The sequence below is a fragment of the Canis lupus genome, chromosome 3 (assembly GCF_003254725.2).
Source record: "Canis lupus dingo isolate Sandy chromosome 3, ASM325472v2, whole genome shotgun sequence".
In the NCBI taxonomy this organism is placed as follows: Eukaryota; Metazoa; Chordata; class Mammalia; order Carnivora; family Canidae; genus Canis; species Canis lupus.
The window spans coordinates 30653842-30679022 of NC_064245.1; the positions used below are offsets into that span (position 1 = coordinate 30653842).

At 45.3% G+C, this 25181-nt stretch overlaps 1 long non-coding RNA gene across 1 annotated transcript; it reads left to right on the forward strand.

Annotated features, from left to right (window-relative positions):
• Positions 1-4496: 4496 nt before the first annotated feature.
• On the forward strand, positions 4497-10576 carry LOC118354225 (uncharacterized). Its single transcript, XR_004814327.2, has 3 exons — positions 4497-4843; positions 6329-6510; positions 9784-10576. It is a non-coding gene; the product is annotated as an uncharacterized LOC118354225 (long non-coding RNA).
• The last annotated feature ends 14605 nt before the right edge of the window (positions 10577-25181 follow it).

A 25181-nucleotide genomic window follows, 5' to 3' on the forward strand; every position in this document is an offset into this window, starting at 1 on the left:
ATAGGTCCATACCACAGCCCACGTGCAACCATATAAAAAGGAATGAGGAAACTCCTTGAACTAATATGGAACAATTTCCACTCTATATACTTAAAGGAAAAAAAGCAAAATGCAGGGCAGTAATTATAAGGAATGTAATAAGAATATATTTATGTTCGCTTGTTTATGCGTAAAGAAACTGGAAAGAACAGAGAAATTTATGACAATAGATCCACATGGCAAGAGTAGTGTAGGAACCAGACAAATAGGGTCAGAGGTGGGTGGGACATTTTTACTGTAGAACTTTTACTGATTATGTTTTTTAGTTTTGGGATCAAGTGAATTTATAATCTTTCCCAAAGATTAAGAAGTAATTCTAATTTTAAAAATACATATTTGAGGGGCAGCCCGGGTGGCTCAGTGGTTTAGCGCCGCCTTCGGCCCAGGGCCTGATCCTGGAGACCTGGGATCGGTCCCACGTCAGGCTCCCTGCATGGAGCCTGCTTCTCCCTCTGCCTGTGTCTCTGCCTCTCTCTCTCTCTCTCTTTCTGTGTCTCTCATGAATAAATAAAATCTTTAAAAACATACATATTTGATCATTTAGAGTAAAATACCTACATACCTCGGCCAAAATCAGGATGTTTTACTGACTGCCAGGACCCGAGGTTTCTCTAGCGTGTGTCCATCTCCCAAGGGGCCCGCGAGGGCTCCTGCTCCAGGCTCACAGCCCACGGGGAGTGCCTCACAGCCGCTCAGCCGAACACAGTGAAGCCCACGAACTGACCTTATCAACGACCTTCAGGTCACAGCCTGTCTTCACAAGATTTCCACCAGTTCCACGTTGCCAAGACCAGCAGCAACATGCAAAGGAGTCTGCTGCCTCTGCCATGAAAAATTTCAAAAATTTAATCTAGGGCCGCCTGGGCGGCTCAGCAGTTGAGCGTCTGCCTTCGGCCTAGGGGGTGACCCCCGAGCCCCGGGATCCAGTCCTGCCTCGGGCTCCCCGCAGGGCGCCTGCTTCTCCCTCTGCCTGGGTCCCTGTCTCTCTGTGTGTCTCTCATGAATAAATAAATAAAATCCTTTTTAAAAATGTAATCTAAGCACATTAAGGAGGGGACAACACTTGCATAATGAAAAGACACAGGGAAAGTTAAGGTGTCCCATATGGGCATAAGGGAAAATAGACTAAGATCACTTTTTTAAAAATTCATTTTGTTTTTTAAAAATATTTTGTTTATTCATTTGAGAGAGAGAAAAAGAGAGAGCATATGGGTGGGGAGAGGGGCAGAGGGAGAGGGAGAAACAGGCTCCCTCCGCTGGGTAGGGAGCTTGATAAGGGGCTCGATCCACACCCCTGGGATCATGGCCTCAGCCACAGGCAGAGTGCTTAACTGACTAAACCACCCAGTGCCCCAAGATCACATTTTTGAATAGGTACAGGGGACATGCACCGCAATGGTATTTTTAACAGTGAAAAGCTGAAAGGAGGTTACATGCTTCACAAAGAGACTCATTTGATAAATCATGATAGGGATCCCTGGGTGGCGCAGCGGTTTGGCGCCTGCCGTTGGCCCAGGGCGCGATCCTGGAGACCCGGGATCGAATCCCACGTCGGGCTCCCGGTGCATGGAGCCTGCTTCTCCCTCTGCCTCTGTGTGTGTGACGATCATAAATAAATGAAAATTTTTAAAAATCATGATATATTCATATGTTGGCTTAGTCGGCAACCATTAAAAATGATTTTTTTTTTCTTTTTCAGGTAAAAATGATTTTTAATAGAGGTAGCAGAGTACTCAGGTCCACAGACACAGGAAGTAGAGTGGTGGTTCCCAGGAGCTGCGGGGAGGGGAGAATGAGGAGTTGGTGTCTGGTGAGTACACACTTGGAGTTTAGAAAGATGGACAAGTTCTGGAGATGAATGGTGACCACGGTTGCAGGGCGATGGGGATGGACTTAATGCCGCTGAACTGTACATTGAAAATGGTTAAATTCCTTTCCGGGGTAAGAATTTCTTATCAAGAGGGCCACAGTGTTTCAAAGAAATATGTCGTTTATGGTCTGACCCAAGCCACCAAGTCTTGAACCAGACACAGGAGGCGACTTGCCCAGGGTCACAGGAGCGGCCGCGAGGAGCCCGGCGCTGTCCCCGCGGAGCAGGGCCGGCCTGCGCGGGCCGCGGGCCCAAGGACTCGGGAGCCGCCGCCGCCTCCTGCGAAACCTCACGCCGCCCTAAGATTCCACCGACCCGGGCGTTGGGAGCCTCGAGGGCCGGGAACGAACAAAAATGTCAACAAGAGTGTCTTTCTCAGGGGCCATCACAAACAAAGGTACGTTTTTAGCTTATTGATGTTTTCCTTCGGTTACACGCTGGGCGCCGGCAAGACGCCAGGAAGCTGAGGTGAGCGAGCCTGCACCTGTGCGCACCTGTGAGCCCCTATGAGCCCCTGTGGGCCCCTGTGGGCCCTGTGAGCACCTGTGGGCACCTGTGAGCACCTGTGAGCCCCTGTGGGCACCTGTGGGCACCTGTGAGCTCCTGTGGGCCCTGTGAGCACCTGTGGGCCCCTGTGGGCCCTGTGAGCACCTGTGGGCACCTGTGAGCACCTGTGAGCCCCTGTGGGCACCTGTGGGCACCTGACAGCACCTGTGGGCCCCTGTGAGCACCTGTGGGCACCTGTGAGCCCCTGTGAGCCCCTGTGGGCACCTGTGGGCACCTGTGAGCCCCTGTGAGCCCCTGTGGGCACCTGTGGGCCCCTGTGAGCACCTGCGGGCACCTGTGAGCCCCTGTGGGCACCTGCGGGCACCTGTGAGCCCCTGTGGGCACCTGTGGGCACCTGCGGGCACCTGTGAGCCCCTGTGGGCACCTGTGGGCCCCTGTGGGCACCTGTGAGCCCCTGTGAGCAGGGGGCGGTCTAACAATCTCCCCGGGGGATCCAGCCCCTTCTGGTGATGAAATCATCCGTGAGTTCTGGGCGTGAAGCAAAGGTTGTGCCCATGAGGAAATACCTGGGGTGTTAAAACACTCGGACACACACGTGTCCGCCAGCGCAGGGTGTCCCCGTGCCCTGAGTGTGGAGGCCGGGAGGCCGCAGGAGTCTCCGATCTGCCGGCACCGAGGGGCTGCGGGGGCCCAGGCGCGCCCGGCTCCCCAGGGATGGAAACTGGGGCCCGGGGCGCCGCAGGGCCCGTCCGGCAGAGGCTCCGGGGGGGCTCCCGCAGCAGCGTGTCCCCCTTGTCCCTCCCCCGGCCCAGAGCGGGCTGTGATCCCCGCGCCCCCGCCCCAGCGCGCCCGCGGTTTGCCTTCACGGGGCCCTCACTCCGCTCAGGGATTGGATTCGTGGGCGATTCTTTTTTTTTTTTTTTTTTTTGATCCAAGAGGTCTCTTGCCTTTGGGTAAAGGGAAGACACATGTGCAGTCTCCAGTGGAGAAACCGAGCTTCCTGCTGCAGCAAAGGGGCCACCAGCCACTGCATGGCACGCTGAGGGCATGGCCCCGGGCGCAGGGCCCTGCAGGCCCTGGAGCGCTGCTCCTCTATGGGAGCTGCTGGGCCTGCTCAAGGCGAGCGGGTCAACAATGCGCTAGCGGAGCCCCAGGTGTGTGTCTGAACCGCATGCGTGTGTGGGACCCAGGAAATTTAACAAAAATCCCCTACCCCTGGACAAGCAGAGCAGGACTGATTCCATTTTGTGCTACACCTGCCACCTCCCGTATGACCCCCACATGACCTGCTTATTGCTTAAGGCGCTGCCCCCCCCCCAGTCAAGCCGCTGGGCACACCCTAATCGGAAATTGGCTCATAACAATGTAACCCTGCTTTGTGCCCACAGTTTTGGCGCCAAACTGCGTGCCAATTCTGACCAAAGTAATAGGCCAGCTCAAATGGATACTATAGGGTAAGATGTAATTCAATTGGCCACCTGCGTGTGGACCGACATGACTGTGCAACTTTCTGTGTATCCCATGGGCCACTGGCCCTTATAAAGCTGCTACACCTCTTAGTCTCGGGGTCCAAGTCCCTGCTCTGCTGGGTGGGGTATACTTGGACCCAAGCTCAAGCTTGTAAATAAACCCCCTTGTGTTTGCATAGGTGTCGGCTCCTCGGTGGTTTCTGGGATTCACAATCTTGGGCACAACAGTGTGTACGAGTGGGAGTGGGGGTCCCAGAAGAAAAAGAGTAAGGAAAATACGTGCGTTCCGCCTGGAAATTTTTAGGGCAACTTGAACTTGTTCAGAACCACCCCTAATCCCATCGTGCGCTGAACTGTAAGGAAGTACATCCAGTTCCCAGGTACCCGGCTCAGCTGATGCTGGGCACCCAAGGGGCTTCCCACCGAGATGCGGTCGCTGCCAATGGCGAAGGCGACAAGGGCCTCCTCTGCTGCAGAAAAACATTTTCTTTTCTTTTTAAAAAAGATTTTATTTATTCATGAGAAACACACACACAGAGAGAGAGAGAGGCAGAGGGAGAAGCAGGCTCCATGCAGGGAGCCCGACGTGTGACTCGATCCTGGGACTCCAGGATCATGCCCCGGGCTGAAGGCAGGCGCTAAACCCACTGAGCCACCCAGGGATCCCAAGAAACAGTTTCAAATCCAAAAGATTCTGACTTCATCATTCACAGCAAGGGCGGCTCCTTCGGCAGACGTGCCCTGCTGAGCTGCTCCTACGGGGCCCATCGCAGGTGTTCCCGTTGTCTCCACCCCAAGGTCGTGCAGCAAACCTGCTCTCCAGCAGTCGGGTCCCACCCGTCCCCCTCACGTGTTCCTGAACTACACGCCGAACACCTGCTGGGGGCGGGCCCTTTTCAGGAGGTGGGGATTCGGTGGCAAACACGGCCCATTCTCAGGAATCTTCAAAACGAGTGGGGTAAGGAGATACTGATTTTTTTTTTTTAAATCACAATATAAATATACAAATTGTGAGGAGAGCTCTGGAGGAAAAAGTGGTTCAAAGCACATGCGGGATGTGGAGAGGGCGGCGCTTCCCGAGGAAAGCAGAGGACTCGGCGGAGGGGCAGCGAGCGCTCCGCCTGCGGAGCCGCGTGGGCCCTCCCCGGACCCTCGTGCGCGGCGGGGCACCCGCGCACCCCAGCGGGCCCGCCGCGGCAGGCCTCGGCATTTAAACACAAAGAAGTCATTTAGTTCAGGGACTTTAATGACTTTCTAAAACTCATCCCTTAGGTTTTATTTCTCAAAATTAGACTCAGTCTCCAAAAGCAGAAAGGGCTCCTCCCGCGTGAACTCCGCGCGCAGGGCCCATGGGGACCCCGCCCCCCCGTGGCCAGCCCCACGGCACCAGGGTCGAAGCCCCCGGCGCTCGGCTTTCCGGGAGGAGTCACGGCTCCGGGGGCGGCGGACGGACAGACGGGCGGACGGGCGGAGCCACGGCCCCGGGGGCGGCGGACGGACAGACGGGCGGACGGGCGGAGCCACGGCCCCGGGGGTGGCGGACGGACGGACCGGCGGAGCCACGGCCCCGGGGGCGGCGGACGGACGGACGGGCGGACCGAGCCATGGCCCCGGGGGCGGCGGACGGACGGACGGACGGGTGGAGCCACGGCCCCGGGGGCGGGGTCCGTGCGGCCACCCTGGGGGCCGCGCGCCAGAAGCTGCGCGGAGCCGCGGGAGGCGGGCGGGGGCCCCATCACCCGGCAGCGAATGCGGTGACGGAGGAGAACTATTTAGAAAGGAAAACCCAGGGATCCCTGGGGGGCGCAGCGGTTTGGCGCCTGCCTTTGGCCCAGGGCGCGATCCTGGAGACCCGGGATCGAATCCCACATCGGGCTCCCGGTGCATGGAGCCTGCTTCTCCCTCTGCCCCTCTCTCTCTCTCTCTCTCTCTCTCTCTCTCTCTCTCTCTCTCTCTCTCTCTCTCTCTCTCTCTCTCTGTGACTATCATAAATAATTAATTAAAAAAAAAGAAAAGAAAATCCAACACGTTTTGGGTTATTTTGAGAGCCTCCTGGTTACTTCCCGTAAGAGTAGAGTCGTGGGTAACACACGCCTCAGGCAAACCCGAGGCACCTCCCTGTTTCCTGTTTCTAAGAAGCACGAGGCCGACCCGCCGAGGCTCCCCCCGCACCCCGCGCCCCCGCCCGGCCGAGGCTCCCCCCGCACCCCGCAAGTCCCCCCGCGGGCCGCGTCCCCATCCCCGCCGCAGGACCCCGCCTCTCCGGCCGTGCGCACCGCGCCCTCCGCTCCGGGGCGCCGGCGGGGTCTGGAGGAGAGCGCCCCGGCCAGGCCGCCTCTGCGCGGCCCGTGAACCCGGGCGGGCGGGCCCGAGGCACACCCAGCGCGTTGGAGCTTTCAAATGACCGAAGTCCCGGCTGACGTCCGACTGCGACCCCTAACAGACCCGGAGGGGACCCTCGTAGCCGAGCCCAAGCCCCAGAGCCGCGAACGACAGCAGCCCGCCGCGGTCCCAGCCACGCACGGAGTGGGCAGGCCCGGGAGCAACGCTAAGAGGCCGACAGGACCAGTACACGCGACCACCCGGACGCCAGCTTGAGCTGCTACCAAATGTCTACGACCCTGGGTAAGTGGCCTCTCAAGTACGGGCTTCTTGGTCTTCATCGGTACAAAAGGATGTAACTCCCTGTATTAGTCTTTATTGCTGCTGATAACAAATTGCTACAAGCTCAGAGGCTTAAATGATACGCATGAATTATGTTACAATTCTAGAAGTCTGAAGTCTGAACTGCATCTCACCCGTCTAAAATAAAGGCCTTTCTGGAGGCTCTTGGGAAAATCCACTTCTTTGACCTTTCCGGGTTGTGGAAGCTGCTCACACCCTGTGGCTCATGGCCAGTAAGGGTGCGCTAAGGCCTTCTCACCTTGCATCACTCTGACCTCCTCACCTGCCTTCCTCTTCCACTTTGAAACACCCTTGTAATGACATTGGGTCCAACTGGATAATTGAGGACAATCTCATCTTAAGGTCAGATGATTAGCAACCTGAATACTGTGTGCAAGCTAAATCCTGGTCTGCCCTGTAACATCACTTACCCACAGGTTCCAAGGATTAGGATGTGGACATCCTTGGAGTGAGGGGGCTTTATTCTGTTGACTGTACCCTCCTACCTCTTTTCCTCAAGCCATTGTAATATTGAGAGGATAAATGAGCTAGTAAATGAGCTAGTAAATACAGTAATCAATTATCATGTTACTCACTTCACACACACACAAAAATTGAGCACTTATTATGTGCCAGGCACTATTTTAGATAGCGGGTAGCTATGATGGTAAACAAGATCTCCCATATTACACTGCAGTAGACGTGACCATCGGTTGACCTATAGCTTGGCAGACAGATGAGTAAATCTGTAGACTGAGAATAAATCCATTTACTAGAACTAGATGTTAGTAGAGGAATAGCTAGTACCAAGTGCAACAACACAAAGTAAATCAGGAGAACTGGATGGCTACTTTCTGATGAGTGATCAAGAAAATCCTCTGGGATAGGGTGACATTGGGACTGAGATCAGAATGGTAACAAGTGCCCCCAGTGAGAAAAATCTGAATCAGAAACAAGCTTGTGTAGAATCCAAAGCCAAGAAGTAGTACGAAGAGCTGTGGGACTCTGGCATTTTACCCAGAGGCATTATAGGCATTATGTGTAGGGCTACAGAATTTTTTAAGAGCCAAAGAAATGTTTAAAACCTTTAAACATTTTTTTTTAATGTTTTAAACCTTTAAACCTTGGCTCTTGGTTAAGAGCCAAGAAATGTTTAAAACCTTTACCAGGGCAGTTCCCTCCCGGTGGCTCAGCGGTTGAGCGTCATTGAGCGTTGAGCCTTAGGCCCAGGGTGTGATCCTAGAGACCAGGGATCGAGTCCCACGTCGGGCTCCCTGCATGGAGCCTGCTTCTCCCTCTGCCTGTGTCTCTGCTTCTCTCTCTCTCTCTCTCTCTCTCTCTCTCTCTGTGTCGCTCATGAATAAATAAATAAAATCTTAAAAAAAAAAAAACCTTTACCAAAAAAAATTATTGATTCCAAGATACCAAAAGAAAACAGTGAAATTTAAGTGAATGTTTAATTGACATATTCATATCTCATTGGTTGTTAAATGTAATAGTCATAAAATATTCATTACATTTGTAAACAATTTGTAGGTTAAATTTTTTCGCCTTTTCAAATTCTCAAGTATACGCAGAGTTCTAAGAAACCAGAGTTCATCATATATTAGGAGACTTTATCATGGCCAAATGATTATCAAAGCACTAATAAAAAACCTTTAAAAATAATTTACAGCAAAAAAAAATTTTTTTTAATATTGGGGCATTTAAATATGTTTGATAAGATGTAAGGGCAGGGCCTCCAAAAATAAGTTGTTGGGCATACAAAAGTCTTCACTGGAGCAGGAGCATTTAGTATGACCCTGAAGGAAACCTACTGCCCAAACTCCAGGCAGCATAACATCCAACACAAATGGTGGAAGCCTCTGCTGTCAGCTAAATCCATAATCTCCAATTACCTTCCCAGAAATGGCCCAGTCCTTTACCCCTTCCCTTTGTGTGCATTGGGGCACAAAACCAATCTCCTAGGCAGAAAGACTAATCACTGTCAAGAGGTGAAGCATTTCTGAGATCAAATACAGCAGTCACCTACAGATGGAAGAGCACAATAAGCCTAACACTTCCCCACAGTAACATGTCCATACTGCTGGCTTCTTGTTGCACACTCCCTGTTCCCCCCAGGTCTTCACCGGGTTAGGCGGAGACAGGTATGAACAATCAGTGGGAGCTGAGGCTATTGATCCAGGAAGTGTGCTGATGAATGCAGGGGAAAACTCAAGAAAATGTAAAAGCTGGAAAATGGACTCAGGACAATTTCCAGGCTGCCTAGATGAGGCCGAGGCTGTAAGGATAAGGACAACGCAGTGTCTGCAGTCCTAGTTGGGTGGGGAGATTATGAGCATGTGAAAGCCATCACGAACCAAAACCTCTCTGGAGGCTAAAGAGAATGGTACAGAAGGGGGGAGTGTGTATAGAACAACGGAGTTAGCCGAAGGAGTGAGGCCAGCAGGACCCTGAAAATGAGGGAGGCTTTGCAGGAACTCCAGGCTGGCTGTAGACTGGGGGCAGGGAGGCACCTGTGAACACTTGAAAACCAGCACAGCTCTCTATACCGGAGTATTTCGTGGGCCCCATGAATTCTTAACGTGGTGTTCATTTACTGCATAAATAAGCTGCAACTCCAGCGGGAATCAACTCACCAGTATCTTTATTTTCTACTCTCTCTCACAATCTTGTCCATGCGTATATAAGTTTTAGACAGTGAAGATGTGCATACAAATAGTTTTTTTCTGTTACTATTCCATCATGAACATGTTTATATTGCAGTATATTTAGTATTTATCAGTAATATTTTTAATGGCTATATAATTTTTTTAAGAAAAAGGTACACCAAACTTTTATTTGGCTTTCTCCTAGAATTCATGGCACGGATAGGTTGTATTTGCTATTGGAAGTAACTTGATTATCTATCCTAATCCATGTAGATTTTTCCCTTTTTAAGAGTATTCCCTTAACAGAATTTTTTCAAGCCTGGGTGAAAGGAAAGGGACAAATTGCTTTTCAAAAGCATTGTACAAATGTACACTTCCATCAGCAGAATACAAGAGTATAAAACATTACCAGTTTGGGACTTTATTACCGATCCTAGTGTTTACCTTTGTACCTTTTGAAAATGGATTGTTTCTACAGACATACCTTGTTTTATTGATTTGCTTTATTGCACTGCACAGATCTTACATATATATATATATATATATATATATATATTTTTTTTTTTTTTTTTTTTTTAACAAGGTGAAGGCACAAGACTTCAGTGGAGGAAGTAACTGCAGATGTGGTGGAAATAGTAAGAGAAATAGAATGAGAAGTGGAGCCTGACAATGGACCTAATAGTTGCCATATTGTGATAAAACTAAGAGATGGGGAGTTGCTTCTTACAGATGAGCAAAGAAAGTGGCTTCTTGAGATGGAAACTACTCCCGGTGAAGCTGCTATAAAGATTACTGAAACAAAACAAAACAAAACAAAAGATTACTGAAACAACAACAAAGGACTTCGAATACTGAATAAATTTAGTTGATAAAGTAGGGGCAGGGTTTGAGAAGACTGATTCCAATTTTTTTTTTTTACATATTTTATTTATTTATTCATGAGAGAGAGAGAGAGCGAGAGGCAGAGACACAGGCAGAGGGAGAAGCAGGCTCCATGCAGGGAGCCCGACGTGGGACTCGATCTCCGGTCTCCAGGATCACACCCTGGGCCTAAGGCAGACGCTCAACCACTGAGCCACCCAGGCGTCCCTGATTCCAATTTTTAATTAAGTTCTACTGTGAGTTAAAATGCCAACCAGCATCCATACTACAGAGAAATGGTTCACAAAAGGAAGAGTCAATCAAGGCAACAAACTTCACTGCTGCCTCGTTTTAAGAAACTGTGACAACCACCTCAACCTTCAGCAACCATCATCCTGACCAGTTGGCAGCCACCATCAAGGCCTGACCCTCTGCCAGTGAAAAGATTATGACTTTCTGAAAGCTCAGAGGATGCTTAGCCTTTTTCAGCAATAAAGTTTTTCTTAATTAAGGTATGTACATTGTTTTATTTTTTGGGGGGGGAGGGAGCATAATGCTATTGCATACTTAACAGACCACAATATGGTGTAAACATAACTTTTATATGCCCTGGGAAACCAAAAAATTAATTTTACTTTATTTCAATACTCTTTACAATGGTCTGGAACCAAACCCACAATATCTTTAAGGTTTGCCTGTACATGGTGCTGATACGGAGAAAGCTCTAAGATATACTGGCACTTACAAAACAAACAAAAAACCCCACCAAGGTGTAGAGCAGCAGGTCCATGTAGTTAGTGTGCTACCATTTATGTGGTGTCAGTACTTACCCATGTGTGTGCTTCACACTGTCCATATAAATGCATGGAAAATTCCTGTTAGATTAAATCAACTATTAATCACATTAGTTCTGAGGAGGTGAAATTAAGATATGTAGTTGGAATATACCCTTTGGTGCTATTCACATTTTTTGGTATTTTCACAGTAATTTAAAATTATTCAGAAAAATAGAAAAAGAAAGTAAAACCACCTGAAAGGCAAGACCATCACAATGGTCTGAATCCTTACCATTGCTACTGACTAGTCGGATAAACCTGAATGAGTTCTTTAACTTTTCTAAATATGCTTCCTCAAGAAATGAAGATAAGGGATAAAACACCTTAGCACCATGTCTAAACACAAAAGCATTCTATATTTATTAGAACACACCATCGTGTCTTCTTCAAGCCCCAGACTGATCTCTTGGGTTTTTACACAATAATGCTTTTTTTCAGCATTTACTGTGTATAAGCCAGGCATGGACGGTTGTTAGGGAGAAAACAAGGTAGAATGAGAATGTCTCTGTATGTGAGAAGTAATAACAACTATCTGATCCTTTTGCCCTTGTTTTCAATTATTCCTTCCCCAATAAATAGGAAGAAGGGCAATGCTTTCAAGGAGACAATACTTAGGGGAATTTCAGAGGTAAATCATTAATTCTTACCTCAAATAAAGCAAATTATGAATATTAATCCTACAAAAGGTTAGTGAGTGGATCAGTTCAGGACCAGATTGCCCAAAGAACATTCTGAGTCCGCCTCCACTATGTGAGCGAACACGCCATGGGCCACATACTTTATTTGGAATGTTGACATCACTTCCTGCTGCCAGAAGCACTTTGCTGCACTGTTTATGGCCTCCTTTAACAGCCAGAAAGAACAGTGTTTCTCCATTCTAAAAAAAAGGGGAAAAAATTTAAATGAATTGCCCTTTGGCATAGAATGAAATTACTTGAGAAACAGCATACTTTCTCTATACCTTTTATGCATTACCCTTAATGGATAGCATTTATTGAGCATCTCTATGCCAACTTATATTGCCAAGACTATATGCCGTAGCATAGTTAAATGCACAACTCTGTGAGGTCAGGATTAATATTACCCCATTTTACAGATAAGGAAGCTAAGGCTTACCTGAAAAGTGACAAAGCCGGGATGCAAATTCAGCTGTTTGGCTCCAAAGCCTGCACCCTTACCTATCCTGTCATGCTGCCTCATTTCAGGCTTTCCAGCCACCATTTATATTCCTAATCTTTATTAATTTATCCAGTAAACATTTATTAGACTCTGATTGCCTGTTGGGCAAAGGCATTGGGATTGAAAAGATGAATAGTACAAACTCTGCCCACAAGAAGGGAACAACCTAGTGAGCAAGACAATCACAAAATACTCATAATGCAGTACAAAATATACAAAAACATACACAGATACAAATGGTACACATTTATACCAAGTACAGCTTTCATGTTTAAAACTGATTTAAGCTGATGTGTGTCATTTAAAAAAAAAAACAGTAATAAAAACAGTAATTAGGTTTCCTGAAACTCATTATGACAAATGCTAGTAGGACAAAGTAAGAGCTTAGTTTAGGCCAAAACACAAAAAGAAAAAACTGGTATCATACAATATGTGACGAACTCTCCCTCCTCATGAAAACTCTTTCCTAAAAATACTGGGAAGAAATGCAGAATTCCCTCCCATCCCTAACCATTTCCGCCCCCTTGGGCATTATTCTACTTAACAAATGCATTAGGTTAAGTTCAGAAGGTTTTACTTGTAGTTAATTAGATATGAACAATCATGTTAAGAGGAATGCAAAAACATGGAACCAATGTTTCCATCCCAATGAGCCGGAAAAACGGTTTCCAGGCTGCTTTACCTGAGTGCCTGGGACAGCCGTCTGTTACAGAGGAATTTATCCTCATAATATGCCTTCTCGTTTTCCAGGAAAAGAGATGCCAAATGGCAAACCACAGTGGGAAAAGCATTAGCAAAAATATGTGAAGGAAAAAATGCACATCTTTAAAATATCAGGAGTCTAACACACATTTATACCTTTGACCCAACAATCCTACTTCTAGGAATATACCCAAAGGAAATAGTGAGGAATTCAGACTACAGTTTTTATACAAAAGGTTCATGACAGCATTACTTCTAAGAAAAGAAAAATGAAATAAAGGAAATAAATTTCCAAGAGCTGAAAAATAGTCAAATGAACTCTGAGCAGCCAATAAAAATATATATTCATAGGACCACAAAGAAAATTATATCTCCAAAATAATCATTTCAGTGTGGAAAAAATACAAGAACTACTATTTATATTTATTTTTTACCTTGAATTTTTAAAATGTATATTTCTGGTATATGTTTTGTAATGTATTAATTAAATCATAAGTGTACATGTGACAGATGCACGCCCAAACCTTCTTTACTGATAGAGGAGTTTGCTTCCAAGACTGCTTAGAGACAACTCCTCTATAGTATCTTCATAGGGGTCATTCCAACTAGTCTGGCAACAGCTTACAACAGGAAACAGGGCAGCCCAAGGCCGTATGAGTATCATGGGCCTTATCCAGAAGGCTAATATTGTTGCTAGTCATTATTTTGTGCAGATGAAATTTCACATAATCTGCAACTACAGTTTGTTGGACCTTATGAGATCTCTCCAATGTGCCCTAACTCAAAAATAGCTAAAAGGTGGGTGAAATCCAAGTGCACAAATTCCAGTAGTAAAGTATTAGAACAGAATATGACTAAGACTTCAATAAATCCTGTTTCTATAGGACTCGATCTCTATATTGGTTTGTGAAGGACAATCACAACTAGGATTTACCATAGGTAATTCATGTTGTTGTTTTAGTTTTCACACATCACTCATAGCTTTTATTCAAAAAGACCAAAGTCCTGAGATCTTCTTTAACTAGGTTTAAACCAATTAAACCTGATCATCATTATGCCAGATGGACAGAAAAGATTGAATGCCACAAAAGTAAACAAATGAAGGCTCTATTTTTATCCATGATCCTCAAGTGAAAGTTTGGCTTAACTTCTCCCAGAAACTTGAAGAGAATAAAACAAGGATACAATATACACCACTGATATGAAAGATAACCATGAATTCATATACTGCACCAGATCACACCAATGATTAACAACAGATGCCATATGTTGCACGCTTACCGTGTGCCAGGCACTGTTCTCGGTGCTAAGTGTGTGATACGGCCACCCCATTTAAACCTCACTATGGGGGTACTGGGTGACTCAGCTGGTTAAGTGGCTGCCTTCAGCTCAGGTCATGATCTCAGGGTTCTGAGATCAGGCCCAGCGTTGGGCTCCCTGCTCAGCAGGGAGCCTTGCTCCTCCCTCTCCCTCTATGCACTCACTCTTTCTGTCTCTGTCTTGTGCATGCTTGCTCTCTCTCGCACTCTTTCTCTCTCCCTCAAGGAAGTAAGTAAATAATAAATAAAATAAACCTCACTGTGGCCTTATGAAGCTATGTGACAGATGAGGAAACTAAGGCTAAGAGGGGCTAAGGACTGAACCCAGGATCACCTATCTAGATGAGTTATGGAGCCAGGACCTGACCCACACAGTTAGGGACCGGCTTTTCATCTCTGGGTGCACAGGTCCAGGGACTAGCCCAGTGGGCTTCTCTGCTCCAAAGGGAACACCGACTTGGCCCAGGCATCACAGAGGCTCACTTTCATATCTTTACATTTTCATTATGTTGTCTGCAGTTGCTACTTTTGGTCTTAAGCCACCAATTCTAACTCCCGTCTTGTTTTAACACATCTGAGATCAGGATGCACCTCATAATCTCAGTCAGCCAGGGAGCAGATGTGATACCATTGTCACTGCTTGCAGTGTGCATTGAATTAGAAAGGGTGTAGGCTTAGAAGAAAATCTCAGAAACCACAGTGGGGTACCCTTTAAAAATGCTTGCTCATGTATTTATCTCCAACGTTCACCAAAAATCAACAGGAGTACTCTTGAGAATAGATTGATATGAAATGGAATGGAAAAATTAGGCAACATCCAGAGAACTTAGCTTAAGAAGGATGCTTAGGTGTGATTTGTTGGGAAGGAAAGTTCAAATGTAGAATTTTCTGTCATTTCTTCAGTTCCTCACACTACCATTAGAGGCTCCATTTGCAATAGCCAAAATGTCATCAAGAAAATTGAAAGACTCACAGAAGACTTCATTTTCTAACCCCAGATATTTTTTTAAAATGTTATTTATTTATATTGAGAGAGAGGGTGCACACTCCCATGCATGCACAAGCAGGGGAAGGGGCAGAGGGGGAGGGAGAGAAAGAGAATCTCAAGCAGACTCTGTGCTGAGCATGTAGCCCTACTCATGGCTCAAGGCAGGGTTGATCTGATGACCCTGAGATCATGACCTGAGCTGAAACCAAGAGTCAGACACTTACCTGACTGAGCCACCAGGCACCCCTCTAACTCCAGATATTTAAAAGAAGGAAAAGGAAGTTGGGTGGCAAAACGGAGGCAAAAGTATTTTCTTTAAAGAAAACACAAATTGGCTTGGATGGTTATTAACCAAAAGCTTAGCAAGATGTTTGAAATGTGGAAAACAAGATGCAAGCCTTTTTTAAAGAAGGTTCCTAAATCTGAGATTTGCTATCTGATCTCTTGGTAATGAAAAGATCATGGAGACTGTTAACTTGAGACAATAGGACATGATTCCCCATCACCTGGGGAAAAAAGCAAGGAAAAATGCTGAAATAATAAATGGCAAAAAAAAAAAAAATGTCTACAAGGATCAGCCCTGTGAAACTCTATACTAATGCATATATGGAAGCTAGAGAAACAAAGTAATACAAGAAGTTCGCCTAATTCATTATTCTTGAGCCAGACAGGTTTGCCAATGAGTCCTATGTCCCTACCCTTCAACCCTGAAAGGCCTAGCTCTTCATCGTCATGAATTCACTAAGGAAAGGCAAAGAGAGGGGGAGACTGCTTAGGCCACCAGTTTTCCGATTACCTGCAAGTTATTAGACATTAATTGAAAAACAATTTAGTTTTGAGCCATGAACAACACTTTGGAAATGACAGACCAAAAATTATTGTGCCTGTTTTTTTTTTTTTTAAGATATTATTTATTTATTCATGAGAAACCCACAGAGGGAGGCAGAGACACAGGCAGGGGGAGAAGCAGGCTCCTTGCAGGGAGGAGCCCAATGTGGGACTTGATCCCGGGACTCCAGGATCACACCCTGAGCCAAAGGCAGATGCTTAACCACTGAGCCACCCAGGCATCCCTTGTGTTTGGTTTATACAAATATCTACAAATGGTGATAATGGCTAAAGGTTCATATTTTTTAAAAAATCACAAAAAAGAAGTGTGGGAGACACGATTATATACTATATGAAAACATTTAGTCGCATATCCTTATAAATTATTTATTTATGCAAGAATCATTGACCATCAATGATTGATGCAGATATTATGCTCAGCAACAGAAGACCAAGGTGAACAATACACTGTCTCATCCTCAAGAAGCTCAGAGTCCAAAAAAGAAGATGGACACATGAGTAAATAATTATAATGAAATGCAGCAAATGAGTGCTGGTAATATGCAGGGGTGTATGAATGTGTGTTTGTGGTCAGGAGGCAGGCGACAAGAAATGGTGGAGGAAGGCCTTTTAAGTTTGCTGATGCACTGGAATGGGAGAAAAAAGCACTGGTGGTGACATTTCCTGCCCACCATCTTTTCCACAGGGGATCCCGTGCCCCATTTTTACAGAACTGTTAATCCCACTTCTTTCACCCTGTTTGGTTCAGGGATGTTCACATGCCACGCCAGGCCAATCAGAGTCAACTGCGGGTTATTTTTCTGGTATATTCTATTTGTACTCTAAAGTCACCAACTAAGCTGTCATCAGCCCTCTTTGTCACCTGACAAGGAGAACCCGCCTAAGAATGAATCAAGCACAGACAGTGTCAAGCACAGATGAAAACCAGAAAAAGAGACAAGAGCCCTGCTGACATCACATGCACAGCTGGATTCAGACATGCCTGAGGGTACCTGTGCATGAAGTTTTTACCTGAATGAGTCAATAAATTCCTTTTTTTTTTTTTTTTCTAAAAGTAGTTGGAGTTGAGCTTCTGTCACCTTTTGCTAGCAGGGCTTCCTTAAACCAACTGCTCTATCTCAAAGAATTATGAGGGTGACTTCAAAGCCCACCAAGAAGGTCTCTTTGGCTTCAACTAAACATTTGAGAATCACAGAATTCTCACAGGCCACACCTGACACCAGTATACTCCGAAGATGGAGGACACAAACCAGAGCCTGCCAACGTCGGCAATTCCTCTTCATACCACATCCCACTCAGCTGTACAGGGGCTGTTGGCTTTGACCCCCCCAGGGGACAGCTCAGTGGCAAGGTGACAAATCCACACTGGGCAGGTATTGGAGCCACCCTGGCTCTAAGGCTGGTGCCCCACAGGAACAACTATCTCCTGTGACAACCCCTCAAGTATAGCTTCCAGGTCCTGCAAGGGACAGAACCAGTCAGTTACAAGAGTCACTACCCTCAGAGAAGCCCAAAGTATGGCTTCCCCTTCTGGTGTTTATAGGTCATCTGTAGTTCCTCCAAGTCCACATGCAACTTGCTTAGAAGGGGTCATTTTATCATGAGCAATGCTTATCTTGTTTGCAGTGACACAGTCAGAAAGCTTACCGAAGCTTAAGTTCTCATGTAGAAGGAAAAGAGGTTTTGTTAGCCCTTTACCCACAGAGACCATACCTGAGGGTGGTGGGGCCTAGAGTAGACGTCTGCTGATTTCGTCTCTATGTTTCTTTCTTCTGGCAACAGCAGCTTCGTTTTACTTAAGAGAACTTCCCTAATTACACACGTGTATACTCTACTGTTTATCCATTTAGTGCTGTCAACTGTCACATGCAGTGACCATGCTGGTCAGTGACTGCTTCAGGATTGGACAGATGATTCAGACAGGGCCAAACAGAATTGTTCCTGAGATTTATATATGAATGTTTGATGAGAGGAATTTGCTTTCTTATGAATCAAAATACATAAGAATATCCATAAGAGGGGTGCCTGAGTGGCTCAAGTTAGTTAAGCATCTGACCCTTAGTTTTGGCTCAGGCCATGATCTCAGGGTCTTGAGATCAAACCCGGTGTCTTAAACTTTTTTTTTTTAATTTTTTATTTATTTATGATAGGCACACAGTGAGAGAGAGAGAGGCAGAGACATAGGCAGAGGGAGAAGCAGGCTCCATGCACCGGGAGCCCGATGTGGGATTCAATCCCGGATCTCCAGGATCATGCCCTGGGCCAAAGGCAGGCGCTAAACTGCTGTGCCACCCAGGGATCCCCGGTGTCTTAAACTTAAAAGGCCTAGCTCTTCATCGTCATGAATTCACTAAGGAAGGGCAAAGAGAGGGGGAGACTGCTTAGGCCACCAGTTTTCTGATTACCTGGCAAGTTATCATTCCACAGGGAGTCTGCTTGAGATTCTTTCCCTCTTCCAATGCCCCCCACCCTGCTCACGCACAAGTGCCTGTGCTCTCTCTCAAACAAACAAAACAAACTCTTTTAAAAAACAAATTTCCATAAGAATATCTTGAAACTACTAGCAGCCAGCTTTCCCACCAAGTGGAGATTATATCTATCTATACCAATTCAGAGACAAGAGAGAGAAGAAAAATAAAGCTGGATCCAACCATGCCTGAAGCCATTCAGATATACCTTGAAACTCTTTAGTTATCAATAAATAAATTAATTACCTCTATTGTGGGATGCCTGAGTGGCTCAGCAGTTGAGCATCTGCCTTTGGCTCAGGGCGTGATCCGAGTCCTGGATTGAAACCCGCATTGCATCCCCATAGGGAGCCTGCTCCTCCCTCTGCCTGTGTCTTTGCCTCTCTCTGTGTGTCTCTCATGAATAAATAAATAAAATCTTTAAAAGAAATTACCTCTATTGCTTAATCTAGGTTAAACTGGATTTTTATCACTCATAACAGAAAACAATTTTAATAAATACTAGTTAGCAGTTTGGGGACCAAGCGCCAGGGGTCTGTTCAACTTCAAAATGGCTTTACTCTTGGGGCCACTTGGATGGCTCAGTTGGTTAAGCATCTGCTTTTGGCTCAGGTCATGATCCAGGGTCCTGGGATCCAGCCCTGTATCAAGCTACCCACTGAGTGAGGAGTCTGCTTCTCCCTCTGCCCCTCCTCCTGCTCCTGTACTCGCATTCTCTCTCTCTCTCTCTAATAAAAAAATAAAATCTTTAAACAATAATATGGCCTTACTGTTACCATTGGCTGCTACAAAGACTTGCATTTCTGCATGGCTAAACCAAAGTGACAGAGGACCCACCCCCAAAGACAGCCTCGGGTGGTAAGAAATGGGAGGTTATCACAGGTGAAATATCTTTCTTCCTCAACAAGAAAACAGTATTACTTTAAACTTTGGATGGCCTTTAAAAATGTTATCATCAAGAAAAAAAAAAAAAGGTGAAAGCCAAATTACACAAAATAAGAGCATTTAAAGTAACCCATATCTTAGAAACATATCAGAAGGTAGCACAAAGATGAAGTGACAATAAAATGAGACATAAATTTTTTCTCCCATCTTGGTACATGTTATTCGGAAAAATAACAAGAATTTAAAAAATACATGGTTTCTTAAAAAAATATAGTTTCTTATCGTGTCTTTTTTTAAGAGATTTTATTTATTTATTTGAGAGAGCGATTGAGCAGAGCAAGAGAGAGAGCATGAGCAGTGGGGGGAGCAGCAGAGGGAGAGGGAGAAGCTGACTCCCCGCTGAGCAGGGAGCCCAACTCGGGGCTTGATCCCAGGACCCTACGATCATGAACCAAGCTTCAGCTTGGCACTTAATTGACTGAGCTATCCAGGTGCCCTTCTTACCATGTCTCATTTCCTTTTTTAACCACCAAACCCTTGTAAAATGCTATTCAAGTTGGCCTTTGTCCAGTGCAGTCCCCCAGGACTGATTTCCAACATGCAAGGCATAGAAGACTTCCAGGCCGGACAAGGGAACCTAGTGTCAGAGCTCCGGTTTCAGAGAAACCACGTTGCCCTCCCAGCTCAGGATCCCCATTCCCTCTCCTAATTAATGAAAGCAAGGAGGGGCCAGAACTTTTTATCCTTTTTCCTTTATTAACACATTGTCTATTTAACATGTTTTAATTCAATGCATTTCAATTGTTTGCATGTGAATAAGTCTGAAGGGTTACAACTGTTTATGAGAAATTATTTTTCATTTTTAAGTTGACTACCAGGGTTATCAAATTTGACAGGTTAACCTGTCAAATTCAGCAAGTTTCATGAACAGCTATTCAATAGCCACCCAAAGTCCAAACAGACCATCCTTTCCCACAGGGATCCCAGAGATGGTGCGAGGAGGCCAAGGAGAACCCAGCACAAAGCCCTCCAGTGCCCTGTGTACAGGTCTATCACCCAAAACATTTCCTTTTTTTTTTTTTAAGATTTTTATTTATTTATTCATGAGAGACACAGAGAGAGGGAGAGACAGAGACACCAGCAGAGGGAGAAACAGGCTCCATGCAGGGAGCCCGTTGCGGGACTCGATCCTCGGCCCTGGGCTGCAGGTGGTGCTAAACCGCTGAGCTACCCGGGCTGCCCAAGACATTTCCCTTTACCTTCGGACCCTCGAAATAGAACCCCAGCATAAGGGGAAAACCAGCAGGCTCCTTAATAATTAAAAAATTGAGAGGGGAAAAGAACGTTGCCATGAATTAAAGAGTGCTGAAGAAGCAGAGTGTTAAATACGCAGGCATGGAACCAGGGTAGGCGGGGTGAGTTCTCCCCTTGCACACTGGAGCCCTTAAATACTAGCCTCAGGTCCATATAAAAAGGTACATCTTCCTAAATCCCTTCATGCTCATTATTCTCAACCCTCCAAAAAAGGAAGCTTCTTTACATTTTAATCTCTAAAGTCTTCTATAAAGATTCTTTTGAACCTGTGGAAGTTCCCATAAGTCTGCAGCTGAAACCAACCTAACGGTGCACCACCAAACTCTTATAAACATTCGACGAGTACGCACATACTCTACGGCCTTCCCTGTCTCTGCCCCAGCTCCACCCCAAACATTTTACTTTGAGTACTTATTTTTGACCATTAGATGGAAGTTTACATGTAGATTCAAATTATCTACACTATTTTACCCATAACTTCTCCGGGCTGCTCTCATCTTTCTCCTCTGGAGATGCCACAGAGCTGGAAGAAACCTCAAGGTATTTTCCAGTGTCTTCCATCTCTCTCCTCCCCACCATACTCTCCTGGGCCTAGTTAGATCTCTGCTATTAATAAAGACCGCCTCCCCACAAGGCTCTCCTTGCTAGCTTCTAGAGTTCCCTCTGAGCTAGAGAGAAGAATTTTACCGGTGGTGGTCAGGTAAGGAGGCTCTCAGTTACTTTCTCCTATTAAGAGAGTAGGCATGAGGGCCAATGGTAAAGGTGAAGGAATCTTTTCTATCAAATGCATTCAATGAGTTCCTCAACATTTTTAAGCAAACACAGAAGGAAAGATCCAATGATGAATTACTACTTCCTGAGCTCCTGATAGCCAGTTCTTACTGGGTTTTGCCAACATCCTTGGCCCCACTCACAGATCTCAGAAAAAAAGAGTAGACTTTGTCTTTTGCATCGATCTATCTAGGTTTCTTACAGAATTAATTTGGACTCAGAGATTCTTCTCTCCCTAAACAATGTAGGGGACTCATTATTTGCTCATTCTTCATATGTCTCTGAATCTCTCTCAGCAGGACATGTCTGCATGGTTTGCTGCCAGGCCTCTTCAGCCTTTTCCCCAAGGAAGAAGGAAGTGGGAGGAAGAAGAGGAGTGGGACAAGGCAACCCCAGAGCCAGCTAAAGAGAAGGTAGACAAGAAGGCCACTGGCTGGCAAAAACTCCAGAAGTGGGGAAGACTCCCCACAAACCTGCTTTGGTCTTTGAGGCCCCCAACCTACCTGATCCTCCCCACACACTGCTACCTCCTGTGAAATCAGCCAGAGCCCCCTCAAAGGGAAGACTATCATGTTTCTCCTATATAACAAGCGCTCACCAAGTATCTGCTAAATTGAACTGATTGGAATCCATTCACAGGTTGCATCCCTACTTAGCATCAATCAAATCAGAATGATCTAACTTCCTCGCTATGTCACTAAATGCTATTTGACTATGATTATCAGTTTGAGGTTATCAGACATATTTTATCCTATAATAATTGTTATAATAACTACCATTTAGTGAGCACTGACCATGTATCAGGCTCTTTGCTAAGTGCTTTCTAGTCCTCAACTCATTTAAGTATCCCAACATTGGCTGTTTCAATATTGTTGCATAAGACTGGTTTAGGGGTAGTGTCTGATTAGAAAGGGGTGGTGGGATGGCTTACAATAAATTTCAATGGCATAGGCATTTTTACATAAAGTTGAGGAAATATCAATCATCTATATGAAACCATGGAGGTACTGCTGATAAAAATAATTATATGGAAGTCAAGACACTCCTCCTCCCCAATCATCCCTTTTTACACACTAAGGCTTTCAGCAGTTGGAAAGCTTGCTTAAAGCCCATAGCTAATATATGCCCAAATCACAGCCCAAGCCTGTCTGCCTCCAAGCTATAAATGTATACTTCCTCAGTCATACTCAGAGGAAGTAAAACAAAGTTATAGACTTCATTTGAAGAAATAGTTTTATTTTCAAGACTGAGCTCAGAAAAGAATGTGAGCTTTCTACAAGGGGTGAAATAAGGTGAATATTACTGATTAATTTCCATAGAGACTTTTATTGAGAATAATGTTCCAGGCACAGTGAAAAGAAGGTCCCATTTGAAATCAAAACATCAATCTCACAAGGTATACTCCCCTATGAGAAAAGCCTAGAAGAAGATATTCCAGGGAAAAGATGACAGGCCCTGGCCCACTATCATCTGAGAAGGGAGACAGGACAGCAGAACAGCATAGTGACTGAGGTCAGCTAGACTTGAATTCAAATCCTGGCTCTTACTTTCCAGTTTTGGGACATTGGATGAGGTACTTAGCTTCTCTAAGCCTCAAATTCATCACCTTTAAAAATAAGCAAAATCCTTCTGTATACGATTATGGGAACTAACAATGATTTGTTAAGCATTCATATAAACCAGGCCCTAGACCTGAGGTAATGTATGTAAATAGCTTTCCTCCGTACCTAGCACACTAATAAATATCGATAGGTGGTAGCTGTTATTAGTATATATCTCCTTATGAAAAGAAAAAGAATGTAGACAAATACAGTAAAACTGCATTATATTTCACGACTCATTACTACATAGTCTTGGGTCAAAGGCATTCATTCCCAAAAGGCCAAGCATAATGTAGTAAAACGCAAGCATACATTCTGAATACAAAACAGAGTGGATACTGTCCACACTCAGCCAGGCTGAGGGAAGAGAGAGGAAAAAAGGAATCTGGATGCTTCTTCAATACTTTCCAACCTTCCCACGTGCAGATATCAGGGCCACCACCAACACCAACACTTCTCATCTGTCCTGTCATCTGCCAGAGGGATGGAGGAGCAGGCTACAGGGTCAAGTCTATCTGAGCTGGCTGCTTTGGCAGCTCCAGCAGAAGTAGGAAGAAAGAGGAATTTGGTGGGGGTATACATAGGACCTGTCCTACTATAGCAAACACACCTTATCAGGCTGATCCAGGTCCTTCAAGTGCAGATCTTGAATGAGGTACTCCACGATGCGTACATTATTGCTTTGAGCTGCAAAGTGGAGGGCATTCATTCCATCCTGAAGAGAGCCAAGGTGGGGACAAAATTACAGAATGACCTTAGGATTTCCTCCTCCTGCACTAGTGCAGTGAGAACCATGTCCAGGTATGACCCACATACCTACTTGATTCTTGGCCCTCTGGTCTGCTCCAGCTCTAATGAGCATGAGCATGATCTCGAGACTTCCAGACCAGGCTGCAAGGTGAATTACTGTCAAGCCGTGCTTCCCGAAGAAGAGAAAAGAAAAGTATCTATCACTGGAATAAGCCACAACACACTATTTCAGTCAACAAAAGCCAAGTTAATACTCAATTGTTGAAAATTAACAAATAGGGGAAAAATTCATACACTGCAAATGTGATATTTCAATTCTATGGGGAAAAAGAATACATTTAATAGATGGTTCTCCACAGTGAAAAAAATAAAATTAAATCCTTTATCATATTTCACACACAAAACACACAAAAAATATTAGAGGAAAATCTAGACTGTAAGGTAAAGCATCTTGAACCACAAGCTATAAAAGGAAAGAATAATGATAAAGTCAAGAAACAAATGATAGATTTTTAAAAATGTATTTTAATAAAGATAGTTACTTTTTCTAGCCTCTTACAAATCAACAAAAAGAAGGCAATTAAACCAATTGAAAAAGTGGACCTCCCAAAAGTGCTCTCTTAAGGGATTAGTGGAAATGAACCATTATAGTTTCAGCAACCTGGCAATATATACTGAAATTTTATTTTATTTTTTTTAAGATTTATTTATTTATTTATGATAGATGGAGAGAGAGAGAGAGAGGCAGAGACACAGGAGGAAGGAGAAGCAGGCTCCGTGCCGGGAGCCCGACGCGGGACTTGATCCCGGGACTCCAGGATCGCGCCTGGGCCAAAGGCAGGCGCCAAACCGCTGAGCCACCCAGGGATCCCCCTATACTGAAATTTTAAATTCAACCAGCAATTCCACAACTAGGAATCTATCCCTCGAAAATGAGTTTTAGGACCTAATGTTATGTAAACAAGATATTAATTTTAATCCTTAAAAATGAGAGCAAGGTAAATGCCATCAATACAAGAATGCTGAACAAATTAAGGAATAGTCCTATCACATCATGCAGTCATTAAAAATAATGAGTTAGAGCTATAACAATGGACTTGGAGAGATTTCCACGAGGTAGCTGTTAAATGTGAAAAATAAGATGCAGAAAAAATATCCCATTTTTTATAAAACAAGCAATGACCAAAACTTGTATGTGTACGTGTAGGTATCTCCATCTGTCTAAGGTGGGTGCACAGGTGGACGGATGCTCAGTGCCATATGGATAGGATTATATGAGCGTGAGCATGTTCACAGAAATAAACACACACACCCCACATCGTTAAATGTAGTTACTGGAGAAAGGGTAGATGCACGAAAAGGCAAAACAGAGAAGACTGAAGCTATAAAAAGAATCCTACTTCCACATAAATCATTTGAAATATTCTCTCTCTCAAATCATATGGGTACATGCGCGTG